Source organism: Pteropus medius, unplaced genomic scaffold, assembly GCF_902729225.1.
Source record: "Pteropus medius unplaced genomic scaffold, Ma_sr-lr_union100, whole genome shotgun sequence".
In the NCBI taxonomy this organism is placed as follows: Eukaryota; Metazoa; Chordata; class Mammalia; order Chiroptera; family Pteropodidae; genus Pteropus; species Pteropus medius.
In genome coordinates, this window is record NW_024344378.1 from 27,447,985 (window position 1) to 27,465,624 (window position 17,640).

Below are 17,640 nucleotides of genomic sequence, written 5' to 3' on the forward strand. Positions count from 1 at the left end.
ATATACATATCAGTGTAACCACCAGCCCTATCAAGAGACAGAACATTTTTGTTATTCCAAAAAGTTCCTTCTCAATGATCTCTGCACACAGAGGCAAACTTTTCCTGATTTTTCTCACTCTAGATTAGTCTTGCTTATTCTAGAATTTCATATAAAAATTATCACACATATGTGTGCTTTTTAAGTGCCTGGCTTTTTTTGCTCTGCATAGCACCTGTGTAATTCATCCATGTTGTTACATGTACGAGTAATACATTTCTTTTTATTGCTGAATAGGGTTCCTTTTGTGAAAATACCACAATTTGGTTATCTATTCTCCTATCGACAGGTGTCTGTGTTGTTGGAAGAGGTCGTTGACATGACCACCATCTGACCTACAAGGGGGACCCGAGCAATCAGAGATTCTTAATCCCTTCCCTTGTCCTTGGACTGAAAGTGTTGCCCACTGTCCCCATAGTGGGAGATATTTTCAGGGATGCAGCCTTGGGGGAGCAATGTATGTTGGGCCTATTTGGACTGAATAGTGACTGAATGTAGGCAAGGCCTCTATATACACTTTTGATTCTGGAAGGTGGATATGAAAATCTATTTACTCATCTTTTGGCTACCCAGGACAAGCCCGGTAAGTAAATTCCCTTGCTCATCAAAATTGCCACCTACCAGTCTGGAGTTGTCTGCCCCTTTCTTTGGTCTTTCCTTGTCTTCTGTGGACAGAGGTCAGTTTGTAAATCAACAGTTGTTTACAAGTGTTTTTTTTTTTTTTTTTGCTATTATGAATAGATATGCTATGAACATTCCTAAACAGGTCTTTTCATGGACATGTATTTTCATTCTTGGAAAATAAAGTATATGTTTAACTTTATAAGAAAGTTAAACTGTTTTCCAAAGTGATTATACTCTGTTACATTTCCGCAAGGCTGTTCCATGTCTTCCCAACATTTGGTTTTGTCAGGCTTTTCACCATCTTAGTCAGTGTGTATTGGTATCTCCTTACGATATTAATTTGCTGTTTTTGAGAGCTAATGATGTTGAGTGTTTACTTATGAGCTTATTGTCTCTCTTGTTTTGTGAAGTATCTGTGCAAGTTTTGCTCATTTTTATAGGATTATTTTTCCTTTGGTTATTAAATTGTAGTAGTTATTTCTATTTTTTGAAAGTAAATCTTTTGTCATAAATTGTTTAACAAATATTTTCCCCCAGTCTGAGCCTTACCTGGTCCTTTTCTTAATGGTGTCTTTTGATGAATAAACTTTTTAAATTTTGATGAGTCTAATGAATCAATTTTTTATGATTATGTCTTTCTATGTCTTGATTAAGAAATGTTTGCCTAACTCCAAGCCATAGATATAGCATTCTGTATTTTATCCTAGAAGCTTTATTGTTTTAGGTTTGTGGTCCACCTCAAAATAAGTTTTATTTATGACATAGTGTTCATAATTTATATTTCTTTCCATGTGAAAATTCTGTTGTTACAGCACCATTTTTTTAGAAAGACTTTCTTTTCCCAAGGTTATTAAATTTAGTGCCTTTGTGGGAAAGTAATTGGCTATATAAGACAATCTATTTCTGGATTTCATTAGGTTCCATCGGTCTATTTGTCTGTTATTAGGCCACTATCTTTATTACTGTAGCTTTATACTAAGATTTAAAGTCATGTGACAAAAGTCCTTCAGTTTTGTTCTTTCTTTCAAGACTGTTTAGGCCATTCTATGTTCTTTGGCTTTTCATGTAAGTTGTAAAATCGACTTGTCAGTTTCTACAAAAATGCTTGTCTTTGATTTATTTTGTAAATGCTTATAGATAACTATCTTCATGCTGACATGGCTTTCTTCCTATGTGCATGTTTGTCTCCAAATTTACTCTTTTATGATGATATCAATCTTATTGGATTTAGGCCCATCCTAATGATCTCATTTTAAATTGATTACCTCCATAATGACCCTACTGCCAAATAAAGTCACATTATGAGGTACCAGGGATTAGAACTTTAATATATAAATATTAGAAGGATAAAATTCAGCCCATAATATCTCTATTGCCTTTTAAGTTATATCTCTTTAGATTTACTTCTCTTGGTTGCTTTAGGAGTTATAATTTCATCCTTAACTCATCATAATCTATGTAGAATTAATACAAACTTTCAGGAGTATAGTGCCATTTATCCTTCTATGCTATCCTTTGGGCTATTGATACCATGTACATTATATATACATATATCGTAAACCTTATAATACAGTGTTACAATATTTCCTTTAAACATTGAAAGGTTTTAAAAAATTCAGTGAATAAAAATATATTTTATATTACCTGCTTACTTGCGTTTCTGATACTAGTCACTCCTTTGTATAAATCTGAGGTTCCATATGTTTTGATTTATTTCAGCCTGAGTAACTTCCTATAGCATTTAATTTAGTATAATCTGCTGTCAGAGTCCTCTCATTTTTTTGTCTTTATTTTTTCATTTAAAAGTAATATTTTCTCTGCACAGATGTCTATGTTGACTGTATTTTATTCTTTTCATTTTTTGACTTCAGTTACTTTAATTATTTATAGAATATGAACCATCATTCATATATTTATTTTTCTTCTATATAATGTATTCTCTGGCTTCTTTAAAGATTTTATCTTTGGCGTCTACAAATTTGACTCTGAGGTTTTTCTTTTTGAAATTTATTTCTATTTTTGTTTACTAAACTTCAAGTATCTAAAAGTTTATATTTTCACCAAGTTTGAAAAATTCTAGGCCATTATTTATCTAAATATTTTTTTCTCCAATCTACCATTAAGCTCGTCAAGTGGATTTTTAAAATATTTGATTTGGTCACTTGTTAGTTTTGGCTTTTCTGCTGATTTTCCACATGTCTTCATTCTTCATGACTATAATTTCTTGTAAACTATTAAGTATGTTTATAATAATAGGTGCTTTAAGGTCCTCCTGTGCTAACTTCAACATCTGAGTCATTTCAGAGTTGATTTCTCTCTCCTGGTTTTCCTCTTGACTACGGGTCAGAGTTCCCTGTTTGTTCACATGTCTAGCATCTTTGCTTGTAAAATGGACATTGTGAGTGATATATTGTTGAGACTAAATTCTATTATTGTCCTCTGAAGAGTGTTGATTTTAGTTCCATTATGCTGTTAACTTGTTTAGACTCAAACTCCAAACTCCACACCCTCTGTGGTGACTAGGATCTGCGATCTTTGCTTAGTTATTTTAACCTTTCAGCTGTTGCTTTCTACAGGCTCCTTGGATGTCCCACACATGTGCTTTTTAGGTGCCAGCCAAGAATTTTGGTGGTGATGGTGGTGGTAGTGGTGTGTGTGTATTTATCTATCTATATATCTATATATTTGTTTTATTTTGGAATTCCTGGTGTGACTTCCTCCCTAATGAACTCATTCCTAACCTTTTAGAAACTTTTGCAGGCTTGAAATTTATCCCCTGACTTTGAAAGGTAGAAAGACTGTAGCTTTCTGCTTAGATACTGGATATTCTATTAGTTCCTTTACTGAGGATGTAAAAATTCCATAGGCAAAAATTCACATAAACACAAGTCTCACCCACTATCATTTCTTATTTTGAATGTTGGCTTCTCTCCATTTTTTCCCACTGAATTGGAATACTGTCTTGTATTTTTTAAATAATTGTGTTTTATTTTAATAATTTTGTCTTGAGTTTTAATAATAATCTATGGTAAAGTTAGTACAATACAAACTACTTCATCATTACTGGAAGCAGAACTCTACATGCCTTTTTGATATTAAAACAGTGTAACCTTTTGAGCACAAATATTAAAGCATATATTTCTTTCGAAGTCCTAAAAGAATCCACTAATGTGCAATGTATGCAATGGGATATCAGTAAATACCTGCTAAAATAAATGAATCTGGTGGAACTAAGTGATTTCGCACATGATTAAATTATTATTAAAATACCCCATGGCATGAGTTAGGGGATTCTAGAATTCAAGAAATGTAGTACACGGAACTATTTTTAATACAATAGCTATGTTTATGTTTGCCACTATTTGTAAACCTGAATTGTTGAATTAAGCTTAAAATGTTAGATTCTTTTTCTTGGGGTATGGCTGCAATTCAAGGTGTTGGTACCAGGTAAAATCTTGTTCCCTGGTTGTAGCCATCCATGTAAGCCAACAACCTAAGTCTAAGATTTTAGGCCAACACTAAATATATGTCAATATTGGTAACGATTTCAAAGGAGTGCTAGTGACCACCTGCAGTTCAGTATTAAGGAAGATTCTAAGGTCAAATCTAGGTAAAGCAGGAAAGAACAATGTGAGCAAATAGTCCTATCTTCCACAGGCTCTGAAATGAAAAACAATGCCATATATGCCATAGGTTTCTTACTCTGAACTAGACTTTCTATTGAATTATTTACTGAAACATAGCCTACGTTACACGATCCAATTGTTTTATTTTCTCTTGGCTCCAGAAGCGAGCCTAAGTCAATATTCTGCCTAACCAGTACATAAGTATTACTTGCTTATGTGAATAGGTAACTGCAGTTTTAAACTTAAAAAAAATTGTATGAAAGTAAAAAAGATTTATTTTTAATCTTTTTACTTCCTGGCATCGTTTCTAGGAACACATTATTGTGAAAAATGGGAACTTGCTGCTTGTATTATGGAGTTTACCTCTCTGCTGATGTCCTAATTTTACCCTAGAAAGAAATTATTGAAAATCCTTTTCCACAGGCAAAGTAAATTCTCAGTAATATCCAGTGGCATACACAGTCAACTCTGGATCATTGCCAACATTTTTGTAGTGTAATGTTGCATTTAAATATGCCTTTTAATTTTCCAATTATGCATACCCATAGGAACTGCTCTTAGTAGGCATTGCCCCTAGAGAAAAAAATCTAAGGTAAATCAAGGAATCTTTTTCTAAGGTAAATCAAGGAATCTTGAAACATTTGAAATAACTTGCTTAGTTTTAGGAATTTTAGTCTGCATGTTCACTTCCGTATATCTCTAGAAATAATCTGAAGATGTTCAAAGTGGGTGTCACTCTTGAATAAGTTTATATCCTACACATAGTTTCCTTGAAAAACCTTTAGAAAAATGAAAGTAAAAAGTATTGACATCTAATTGTCTTTTAAAATGTAACTAGAAAGGACCAAAAGGAACATGACTATTGAAATTTATCTGAAATAAATAAAAACATTTGGAAATATAGTTGACTCTTTGGACATTATTTGTTAATGCTACAAAGATTTATAGAGCAGTAAATATGTGCAAGACATTCTCTTATATGATAATGTTGCAGAAAAAATCCAAAATTAGACCAGCGAGAAACCAAGTGGCACTTGGAGAATTGGAAAACTCAGGTTTATTACACTGGCCATCCCAGAGGAGCTAGCACTCTGAAGATCTGGGCCTAGAGCTCAGTTGCAACATTCCTTATACAGACCCTTTCTGTCATGGGCTGATTGGTTAATTTGTCCTCAGACTGTTACAAAGCGGTGGGAGTTGCTACAGGTTACCGGCAGTTACAAAGTGTTACAAAGTTCAGAGTTGCTAGGGGGTACAAGCAATTACATTTGTTGCTTAGACAGATAAAACAAAAGGGATGGTGAATCTTTAGTCAATTTTAAGTGCAGCCCATGCAACAAGCATATTTACAGAAGCAGAACAGAGAGCTGATTAGCCTTTTGAATGAAAATTCCTCTTCAATAAGACACAGTTGATCCCCAGAGGGATCACAGTAGAGGAGAATGCACATATTACTTCAATGTAGTATGTTGCCTATGATAATAGAGGTTTGTACAGAGTGTCATGTGATTACTTTTGAGAGGTAACACATCGAGACTCATGAGTCAGAAGGTCTTACAAAGGGATGCAGGGGAAGATTCTAGCTTCTGGTGAATCTGTTCTCAAGATTCAAAACAACATTACCCAAAACTGTGTTCCTCCCTGTATTAGACTCCATTTCCTTACTGGTTCTGTCCTAAAGCAAACCTTCTAAACCCAAGATAAGTTCTAGCAGCTCCTGTGGCTGCACGGTTTCTCATTCAAATCCAAATACAAAGAATATTCACTTTTTCCAAGTTGAAAAATTTCTAGGCATTGAATCTCCAGGTGCTTTATTGGTCTGACTTGGATTAGGTGCCCATTCTTAAATCAGTCAACATGGGCAGGGTAAGCTGGTGGTTGGGAAGGGGTAGATGGAATTGGAACTGAATATAGTATACATTTCCTATGCTGAATGGCTTAGTAATTCGGGATACTTCTGGAGAAAAAGGAATGGGTACTATACGCTAAGGGAGCAACCAATGAATACCAACTAAATTGTGCTACCTTCTACTAAAGAGTGATCTTATGCCCATTCCTCATATCCATATCCAACTTAATAGAATGAAGTCCAGACTCCTTAAAACACATATATGAACCTCAGGAAACTGTCCTCTGTGTATCTTATGGTTCTCTTCCTGCTGGTACAAGCCAAATCAATTCCAGTTTATAATCTTTCTACCTGAAGCCAACCCAGTCACCAAGTGATCAAATGGTTAACTCATTCATTCATTCATTCATTCAATATTCATTGATTGTTTTATTCTGTGCTAGGCAGTACCCTAATGCTATTTAGCAATAATGTTTAGCAAGATACAGTTTCCACACACAGAGCATTCATTCTAGTGGAGAAGATAGTAGCTAAATGAAAAATAAGAATAAAAGTCAGAGGGAACATGTGGATTTTTCACTTCGTAAGCCTTGTGCTTCTCTGTCTAAATATTTTATGGCAGATACTACTGAGTAGCTGGTGCCCATTCTCTCTTTTCACCAAGCGAAATCCAATTTTATTCTAGACTGAAATGGGCCCACTGTTAAATTAATTAAACAAGGAAGCCATTAGACTGAGGTGGCTTTAATGCTGTGGTGTCCTAGTTAAGGAAACCATTATCTAAGCCTGTAAATGCCTTCAGGTTGCAAAATCGAAACCTAAGGACAACCAATCACAAACAGCCAACTAGGCTTAAAGCTACAGCTAATCAACAATTTCTTTGCATTTTTCTCCCCTTTTTACTCTATAATAATTTCTCCATGAGCTCCTGTTGGGGGACTGCACCAAACCCCTTCCAGTTTAGCACTGCCCAATTTGAATTGCTTTTTGGTCAAATAAACTATTAAAATGTTTAATATGTCTTAGTTTATTTTTTAACACCACTGAAAGATATTTACCTTCTAAGACTCCCTTCTAGTCTTTCTTAGACAAACAAAATTCAAGCCAGACAAAACCAAAAAAACAAAAACAGAAAAGCAATGTTTCTAAAGGAAGTGAAACATAGTTTCGGGAAGTAAATTTCCTGGGTGAAGAGATCCTTCTTTCCTTCCTTCCTTCCTTCCTTCCTTCCTTCCTTCCTTCCTTCCTTCCTTCCTTCCTTCCCTTCCTTCCTTCCCTTCTCCTCCTCCCTCCCTCCCTCCCTCCCTCCTTCCACCCTTCCTTCCCTCCTTCCTTCCGTCTTCTTCTTTTTTGAAAATACAATGTGATTTATTTATAAATGAAAACAAATGAACAATAAATACTTTCAGAAGCTGAAAAAGGTGGCACTAATAATACTAAATACGCAGCCTTTTATTTCTCTTAAAATTCAGTTTTTTTGTTTTAATTATATAAAAATGAGAAGTCAGTTTTATAACCTAAATATTTACTTATTAAAACTATTAATACTTTCATAAACTATGCAAAAAGATAAGACAAAAATATGCATTTATAGAACTGCATGTCAGTCATGCCAGATCCATGAGAGGGAGTTTCCAGCACAACCTCATTGGTCTGTGAGGACACAGAGCAATCCTTGTTTAGATGTGCACTTTCTTCTACTTGTCCAGCATGGTCAGGCCTTCTCTGCTTGATGGTTTCCCTCTGCTATGGATGTGCATGTCCACTTAACGGCTTCTTACAGCAGACTTTTACCTTCCTCATCCGCCAGCATTGGAGGAGGACTAGGACCACAGAGATAATTAATTTGATCCATTCTCCTGGGGCATGAGGGTTTCCCAGGGACTCTCTTCCATCATCATATCTGGAATCAGATGAGTTTCTGTAGCCTCTTCTTTTTTTTCACATCTTGCTGAAGCAGAGTTTGAAAAACAAAACCATGAACTAAACTATCCCCCAGAAGAAATCTGTTATGGAAGATAATGTCCATGGGATCTGACTCTGTAGGTCCAACACTTGGTCCATTCGAGATGTGAACCATCTTGCTTGTCATTCCCCACCTCTAGAGTGACTCTGGGTGAAGAGATTTTCAAAGTTAGTTTTAAATCTATACAAACAGACATTAAAAATTTTGTCGCAAAACTAATCTGGCTAACCAAAATTCATGTTACCAAAATATTTTTTCCCCATTTGACTTTTTCAATTTTAATAAATATATTTTTAATTCAGATTACTCACTCTGGAGAACTTAGCTTATTTTAACCTGACAATTGGAACCCACTAAAAATGCTCAATTAATGTTCTCAAATATTAAAATAAAAAGAATTTGCATGTTGGTGTTTTCAGTTATAGGTGTAAATGATCTCTAAAGTCCATTAAAGCCTTACTATTATGCTTAGTAGGCAGGTTTCCTTTTTGCTAATGAGGTTTTAGCATAGGCATAAAAGTGATTAGTGAAGGAGAGACTGGGATAATGAAGGTGAAGATCGTTACTGTTCTTTTTATCTTAAGCTGATATTTGCCTTAACTCAGTGTTTCTTTGCATGGCAAATAGCACGCCTCAGACTTGATTAAAGATTTCAGTGGGGCTCATGCAGTCAGAAGTCTTCGCGTCCCATAATTATGAAACTGGTTCCCATTTACTTATTCTTAAAATTATGTATATAGTGGTAATGCTACCTTATAAATGTAAATGCCATTTATGCCCTGATTGTATTAAAAGGAATGTTACTTCTGGTGTATAAAAGGTACTCTTTCTTCTTGCACACTGTGATTCACTGGGGTATCAAGTGTAGAAATTACGCTATAATAGTGGGAGAAGAATTTGAAAATCAGCAATCTTTGGTGAGAGAAGAGAGAAGGAGTCATAAGTAGGTGGCAGACCACAAATTCTGTAAAATTACTATAAAGACAGTCTACTAAGATCATAGATATTTGAGTGATGGATTTCTTGAGGAAATCAATGTTTTCAGTTTCTGCATGGGCAGGAGCTGTCTCAGGCATTTTTCTGTTCTGAGACTAGCACAGGTACTCATTAAATACAGGAAATTTTAAAATTTAAGAAGTAGAAAAAACCTTACTTGCCATTTTGTTTATATTCACTCCAACATCATCTTTCTTTAATTGATTGTTTGTGGAAAGCTAGATTGTGGAGAAATGAGGCTTTCCTGCAACATTCTCCAGGGACCGTTTTCCAGACTCCTGTGTGTCTGGAGGCAATTGTGGTGGTGACAATAGCAACCGTGGTGATAGTAGCATCCCAACTCCACTGGGTATCAGATATGGATGTCAGATATGTTGGTCGGTTCCTTCAGAATGCCAAGTGGGGGCCTTGGCAGTAGTGGCTTTCCTGGTGGGTCAGTTCTGTATTGTTCTGGGACTCATTCCTGAAGGCCCTGCCTAGATCCTGCTGAAAAATCGTGTTCTGCACCAAAAAACCTGTGTATGATTTTTTAGGCCCAACATTGGGCAATTATACAGGCTTTATCTGGCAGACCTCATAGGGAAAACTGCCTCCTGCCCCCCACCCCAACACGTAAGATTTGGTGCACAGCCATCATATTCTCTAAGGGGAGTTGTAGTCAAGGGCTCAGGCCCCCTGGCTCATCATAGTATTAAACATATTTGCATACCTGGCGCAGCCTCCTTCATTTAAAAGTTTCTTTACCTAGGGATTTCTTGCCGAGGTCCTCTTCACATGCCTCTGCTGAGGCCTCCTGATGGGGGAGAGGTGGTAGAAATCTGGAAATGCATTACCCCCACTCTGAGTCAGTACTAAGTACTTTTCTACTTGCACGCTGCCCTCTCCCTCCCACTCTACTCCCTGCTCCAGGGTCCGTATAATTGCAAAGGCATTGTATTCTGAGTTTGATCAACAATGAGAAGGCAACCAAATCTGTACTAGGTCTGCCCCATGTACTATATTGGTCTACTGGTCAACCCTCCACCAGTGTACCTTTCCATGGGAAAAAGAAAATAGAATGGCATGGAAGACTTGACACTTTCTCTGGTTTTAGCCTCCTCCTTATTTTATCACAGTAAGTAATTAGCTGTGGTCCCCAACCTTTTTGGCTCCAGGGACCGGTGCTCCTAAGAGAATCTAATGCCTGATGATCTGAGGTGGAACTCAGGTGGTGATGCTAAACGCTGGGGAGCGGCTGCAAATATAGATGAAACTCTGTTCACTCGCCTGCCTGCCGCTCACCTCCTGATGTGCGGCCCGGTTCCTAACAGGCCACGGACTGGTACTGGTCCACGGCCTGGGGGTTGGGGACCCTTAGATTAAAGCCTTGATTGTTAACTTTCATTTTGGCTTGTTGCTTTAATAGACTTCTCAGACACTTGGCAGCTCAGTTTTCTTTCAAGATCTACTGAGATCCTGACACTGCTACTCTAGGCGATCCAATAGTTTTGTTTAAAATACTTTGTATAAAATCTCTTCCCATTTAAAATCCCTAGAATGGCTTTTTTTCCAGCTTCCACTCCGACCGCCCCATGCTGAACTCTGACCATTATAGAATTTGTTGCCTGGAAGTGGAACTGCTTAGGCTTAATGGTCAAGCAGATAGTGTAGGCTGGAGAGCTGGTTATCCTTGTCATGCCATGACAAATATTTGGTAAAACAAATACCATAATACCTTGGAAGCAAGTATGGGACAACTGAATCTGAAGATCTAAGAGAATAAGTTAGAAAAAGTCAGAATGTTGGTAGATGATAAATGCTACTTGCTACTTTAAACTAAACTTTAGAGATAAACTGAAGTAAGAATTATCTCACTTGCAAGCAGGGATGAAAAGAACACAGCTCTACCAAGGGTGGCTTTTCCTGCCTGTGACCTACAATTAATACTGACTGATAGTCCAATATTTTGAGGCTTCATAGGTTGGAAGGTTCCATTGCTTCTGTACCTCAGACTCTAAGACATAAAACTGTAATCTCAGCCTTCTTAAAACTTCCTTTAAGTATTTTTGGTCAAATAATGGGAGCCAGCCTAGTGACCAGAATAAAGGTGTTGCTTTTAAAAGGAAGCTTATTGCTTCAGATGGCATCATCAGTGGCCAATCATAGACATCAGTATCCAACACATAGAAAGGCTAAATGCTACTTATTATTACTGTTGTATTTTGAACTTAGAAAAAAAGGCTATGATTTTTATACTGAGAATCTTAGCAACTTTGTTAAAAGAAAAAAAATTAGTTTTCACTAACAATTCTTTCTAATGGACTATATGTCGTTTTAGGATTCGTGGGTAATAGACAAGATCTATGATGCTGTTTTCTAGTTCGTAATTCAATAAAGAAAATCAAACAACCAACAAACACATTTAGTCTATGAATCTTTGTCTTCAAATAGCTTATCAATGTGTTACACATTATTCTAGAATCTACGATGTGTGTGCTATCACAGAACCTCAAAAAGCATTAAGGAGGGTATGTTAGTCTGCTAGGGCCACCATACCAAAATACCACAGACTGAGTGGCTTAAACAACAGAAATTTTTTCTCACAGTTTTGGTGCTGGTAGGTCCAAGATCGAGGTGTTGGCAGATTTGGTTTCTCCTGAAACCTCAGGATGATATCTTCTATAAATGGCCAGTCCCCATCTAATAGGTTAGTGGTGGTTCAAAAATCAGAATATGGTTGCCAGCAAATTACAAGCAAAGTTAGCAAACTAAAAATAGACAAATGAAATCACATATTTTTATTAAATTAAACAAATGTTAGAGAGAAAAGAACATTTGCAAATTGAGGATAAATTAAAAAATGGACATGTAAGAAAAAGAGGAGAGAGAATCTCTTGATGTAATTTGATTTGGTGGTCAATGGTCTTCAATTTTAATTTAGATCTTATTTGAAAAATGAATTTCAAAAGGTTAAGATGTCTGACTTTCCATTAAACATACAGAAACCAAAAGGCTTTCTTCAGACTTTGGACTAAAATAGTGGTTTACAGCATTTGACAATGTCGAGATATCTTTAGTTGTCACAACTGGGGGAAGGGTGTGCTATTGGCATCTAATGGGTAGAGGCCAATGATGCTGCTAAACATCCTACAATGTGCATTCCAACCTCCATAATAAGGACTTATCCAGCCCAAATTGTTAATAGTACAGAGATTAAAAAAAAAAACAAAAACATTGCACAAGAGCCATGGACATTTCCAATGTGCTCCTGGTTTTCTGTATTGTTTTTGATATGTATATGTCAAAAAGTCTTTGATAAGTATATGTAGGCCATATAGGTTAGTGCATGCACTGTGTTGTTTTTATTATGTCAGCTGAGAGGGCCTGGAATCAACAACACCCCAGAAACAGCGAACACACATCGTGACCAGATCTTGGTTTCTAATTCCATTCTCCAATAAAAAAGAGCAAGGAATCTTTGGAGAAATGACTGATTCTAAGACTGGTGCAAGAAATGCATGAGATGAGCCTGGAATATTTTGTAGTGCCAGAAAGCAAGAATATGCTCAAAATAAAATGCCAAAATAAATGCGGATATGCGAAGGAGACACAAGAACTAACTGAAAAAGCTCCCAGTGTCCAAAGCTGAAACTATTTGAGAAAAAAAAAAAAAGTAATATTAGATTATAATCCAAAGCATAAAATAAGTATCTATGAGTCCATACCGATATGAGTAAATAATTAAATAATTAACTGGAGGAGAATGGATAATTGTTCTGTACAGAATAATTCCAAATAACTTGTGTAGATTCTTTGCCCTGAAGGAGGTGGTCATAACTCTGCCTTACCTAAGAGTGGGCTGCACATAGTGACTTTCTTTCCAAGAATACAGTATGGAAAGAGAGAACAAAATAGTAACTTTATAATGGAGAAACCTGACATCCACTACCTCAGCCAGGTGATCAAGGTTAACATCAATTGTGATAAATTATACAGATATTGATATGATATGATAAAAAAATTACACTTTAGTTTTGCAATCTTTTTTTTCTCCAAATCCATAACACCAGTCTAATCATAAGAAAAATATCAGAAAAATTCTAATCAAGAGATATTCTACAGAATATTTGACTTGTATTCCTCAAAATTGTCAAGGTCACCAAAAACAAAGTGTGAGAAACTGTTACAACCAAGAGGAGGCTAAAGAGATATGACAACTAAACAGAATGTGATGTGCTCAACGGGACCTGGAACATATATAGGACATTAGGCACAAAGTAAAGAAATTTAAATAAAATATTGATTTTAGTAAATAAAAATATATTAATATTGGTTTATTAATTATTACAAACGTACCATACGTAATCAAGAATCTGACTTCAGAAGTTGATGTTTGCTGATATCTTCCTCTTCTGCCCCACATCTGGGCAAGCTAATTAGAAAGCTGTTTTTGTAAAGGGTATGTATAACTCGGAACAGAGGTCTAATGATCAGGCAGAATAAATTGCTTTCAGGGCACATTGCTTGTATTTCTGTTAACATTTGTTTATTTGCATCTTATATAATAATAATGATTATAACCTTATGTACTAATACCTGGAGATGTGCTCAGCCCTTTTCATGCATTATTTGCTTAAGGTCTCAACAAGTGGCGAGGCTAGATTCAATCCCAGATCCGTATGACCAGTGACCAAAGATGCTGAGCTTTACCCACTAGACATTAACAGTTGCTATTTACATACTAATGACCTGCAACTAAATTTGAATTCATCACGAGTGAGAACTGTGTTTTATCCATTTTTGGATCCCCAAACATAACAGAACCATATCTGGAAAAGGTGTTTACTATATTCATTCTAGATTTTTCTCTTAATGCATAAACTTGGTTGCCTCACTTAATCACATGTATGAATAATCCTCCCAATTCTTTTCAACTCCTTAAGTAATCATAATTTTTATGGGTAATTAATACTGCCAGAAGCCTGAACTTACAGAATTATATGGAAGAAAACTCATTTCCACTTGAAACTGGGTAGTATTTATATGTGCCTCTAAAACTCAGCTGTGTTGAGGCCCTAAAATACTGCTTGGTATTCAGTTTTCCCTGGGCTAGGAAAGCCATTCTTCTCCTGCCTCTTAAAACTAAGGTAGAAGAGAGGATATCTTTAAGAGCTCTTGTGAGAGAGCAGGTGAAATTTATTATTGTTTGTACATAGAATCTCTATGATGACCTTGCTGCCTAAAACCTCAAGGCCTATTCAAATTGCTATTAGATACCAGAAAGCTTTCTATTTTGAAGGAGCAATATAGTATAATTTTATAACTTAAAGTATTTCTGTATCAGGAGCCATCAGATTAATATAATGAGAGTTGTATGTCAGGTTCTATGGATTTATTTTTACTCTACCCTGATAAAATTAATACAGGACAAAGTACCATTCTTTATCTGAAGAGGTGCTTTATCACCACAGATGTGATATGGATTAGGTCCTGCTGTCCTACATAATCAAGAGTTCAATTCCTTTGCTATAGCTAGTAATGTTCTAAGTGATGTTGCACATCTTCAGATTTCTGAGGAACTTGCAGCTATATTCAGAGCATGCTCTTTTATCCATGGTTCTCTCTCTCTGGCCTGACATAGAGTAGAAATTAAATTGCTTAGAAATTTTTAACCTATATTAATTTAGACATCCTCGTGCAATTACAGTACTCAGTATTCAGGTCTCATTATGAGTGGATACTAGATGATGAGTGAGCATTGCAGACTTGAAGCCCAAGTCCCAATTTCTAGTCTCCATTTTGGTATTAGCTAGCTCTGGGACATCAGGAAAGGCCTGGGCTTCCTCCTATGCAAAATTCAGAGTGGGTGATCTCTGAATTTAACATTTTATGGTTCTAAGATTGTAGTGTAGAAACACAGGCATGCAGGGCATGCCATGGTCTGTGAGGCTTTTACACTGTGATTTCATTAATAATAAGTTTGAATTATAGTTCTGAGTTCTGGAAGAAACACAATTGTCTGAAAATAATTTATGTACTTAGATTTAGATTTGGAAAGATTTATATTAAGGAAGATGTACAAGTCTGCTCTTGTTTACAATTTTCACAGAAGTAAGTAATAAAGAGAAATTGATAGTAAAAAGCTACATGAACATATTGAGTTAAAAAATAATTTTCGGCTCAATTAAGAACTTACCTACTTACTCAGTTGACTTTCTGCCACTCAAAGGCCTTTTAAAGGTTCTTGCTCAAATACTTCTTCAGAAAGCGCCTCTTTTGGAGGTGTACCCTGGGTTCTCTATGCTTTAACTTGGAGAAACAGATTTATCTGACAAAATTAATTCATATAAAGCCCCAGACTATATCATGGGTGTGTGAAGGTCATGGAGCAAAGAGCAGTTGGGGAGATAAGTAGTCAGAAAGTATTTTGGAGTGATTGGGATTGGGATTGGGAAGTGATTTTTTTTATCCAAGGCAGGAAGAATAGTAGAAGGATATCAAAATTTTCATCTCCAGGTATATCCTTGGATGGGCAATAGTTTGGGCAGGTCCAGCTACTTTGTGGTCTGCGGAATTCCAGAACATTATGGCCTTGCAGCCCAACTAAGCACAAACAGTACTAATGTCAATGATAAAGTGATAAAATAGTTTTCCTGTTTCTTCCAAGATTTAGAACATGCTTTAATGCCTTTGGAAAGCTGGGAAGCTGAACACAGATGTAAATGCTAAAATTATAATCATCAATATTTGAGAATTTTCTGAGGGTTGGAACAGTGCTAAATCCTTTCATGTGTTATCTCATTTAATTCATTCATTCAGTAAGTCAACATTTATTGAACATCTACGTGCCAGTCATGGTTTTGGCACTTGAAATCAATGAATGAACAAAATATAGAAATCGTTTCTTCATGGACTTAATATTCTAATGGTAAGGGAGAGGAGAAACATATAATAAAAATGTATTTGCAAATTAGATAGTATATTAAATAAGTGCTTGAAGAAACTTAAAGCAGGAAAGTTAAGATATATTGCAGTGTTGACATACACATACTTTAAAACAGGGAGCCAGGGAAGGCCTGATTGAGAAGTTGACATTGGAATCAAAATATGAAGGAGATAAGGGAGTAAGCCATGCTAGTGTCTGAGAGAAGACACTTCCAGGCAAAGAAAAAAACAACTGCAAAGATCCTAAGATAGAACTGTGCCTGCTATGATTGAGAAGTAGTAGAGAGGTCAGTGTGGCTGGAGTAGCAAGAGTGCTGGGGAAGTGTAGTAGGAAACAAGGTCATAGAGCAGATAGGGCCAAAGAGGGCTCAGAAGGTCATGAATGGACTTCAAAGGAGATAGAGGGTTTTGAGTAGAGGAGTGCCCTGATCTGACTTACGCATTCACAGGAATACAATGGATGCTGTGCTGAGAATAGGCTTTTGGGTATTAAAAGAGTGAGCTCAGATCACTTAGGCTATTATTGCAATAATCCAGGTTCAAGTGTCTGTGTGGTTACAGTGAGGTGGTGAAAAGTGATCAGATTCTGGATATCTTTGAAGGTAGAAACTACAAAATTTTCTGGCATTTTGTATATTTGATATGAGAAAGAACAAAGAGTTAAGGATGATTACAAGGTATTTAGTATGAGAAACTATAAGTCTTTTGCCTCGAGGACAGGTAGAATGAAGTTGTCATTTAAAGAGGGTTTTATAAATTTGACCTCAAAAGCAAGGGAAGTAAAAGCAAAAATAAATGAATGGGACTACATCAAACTAAAAAGCTTCTGCTCAGCAAAAGAAATCGTCAATAAGGTAAAGAGACAACCATCCGAATGGGAAAATATATTTGCAAGCAACACCTCTGATAAGGAACTAATATCCAAAATATACAAAGAACTCATACAATTCAATAACAACAAAAATCAAATGATCTAATTAAAAAATGGGCAGAGGACTTGAACAGACACTTCTTCCTAGAGGACATACAAATGGCTGACAAATATTTGAAAAGATACTCAACATCACTAGCTATTAGGGAAATGCCAGTCAAAACCACAAAATGAGATACTATCTCATATCTGTTAAAATAGCTATAATCAACAGGACAAGTAATAACAAATGGTTGAGAGGATGCAGAGAAATAGGAACCCTCATACACTGCTGGTGGGACTGCAAATTAGTACAGCCACTATGGAAAACAGTATGGAGGTTCCTCAAAAATCTAAGAATTGATCTACCATGTGATCCAGCAATCCCTCTACTGAGTATTTACCCCAAAGACTTGAAAACCCATATCCAAAAAGATATTTGCATATCGATGTTCATAGCAGCATTATTCACAGTGGCCAGGACATGGAAGCAACTGAAGTGTCCTACGATAGATGATTGGCTAAAGAGGCTGTGGTACATATATACAATGGAACATTACTCAGCCATAAGAAAAGATGAAATATTGCCATTTGCAACAACATGAATGGACCTCGAGATAATCATGCTAAATGAAATAAGCCAGACAGAAAAAATTGAAAATCTCATTATATCAGTTATATGTGGTATATAAACCTAAAAACAACA

The 17,640-nt window shown here is 36.1% G+C and overlaps 1 pseudogene; it reads right to left on the reverse strand.

Annotated features, from left to right (window-relative positions):
* Positions 1-318: 318 nt before the first annotated feature.
* On the reverse strand, positions 319-8,218 carry LOC120608946 (selenoprotein K-like; annotated as a pseudogene).
* Positions 8,219-17,640: the final 9,422 nt, after the last annotated feature.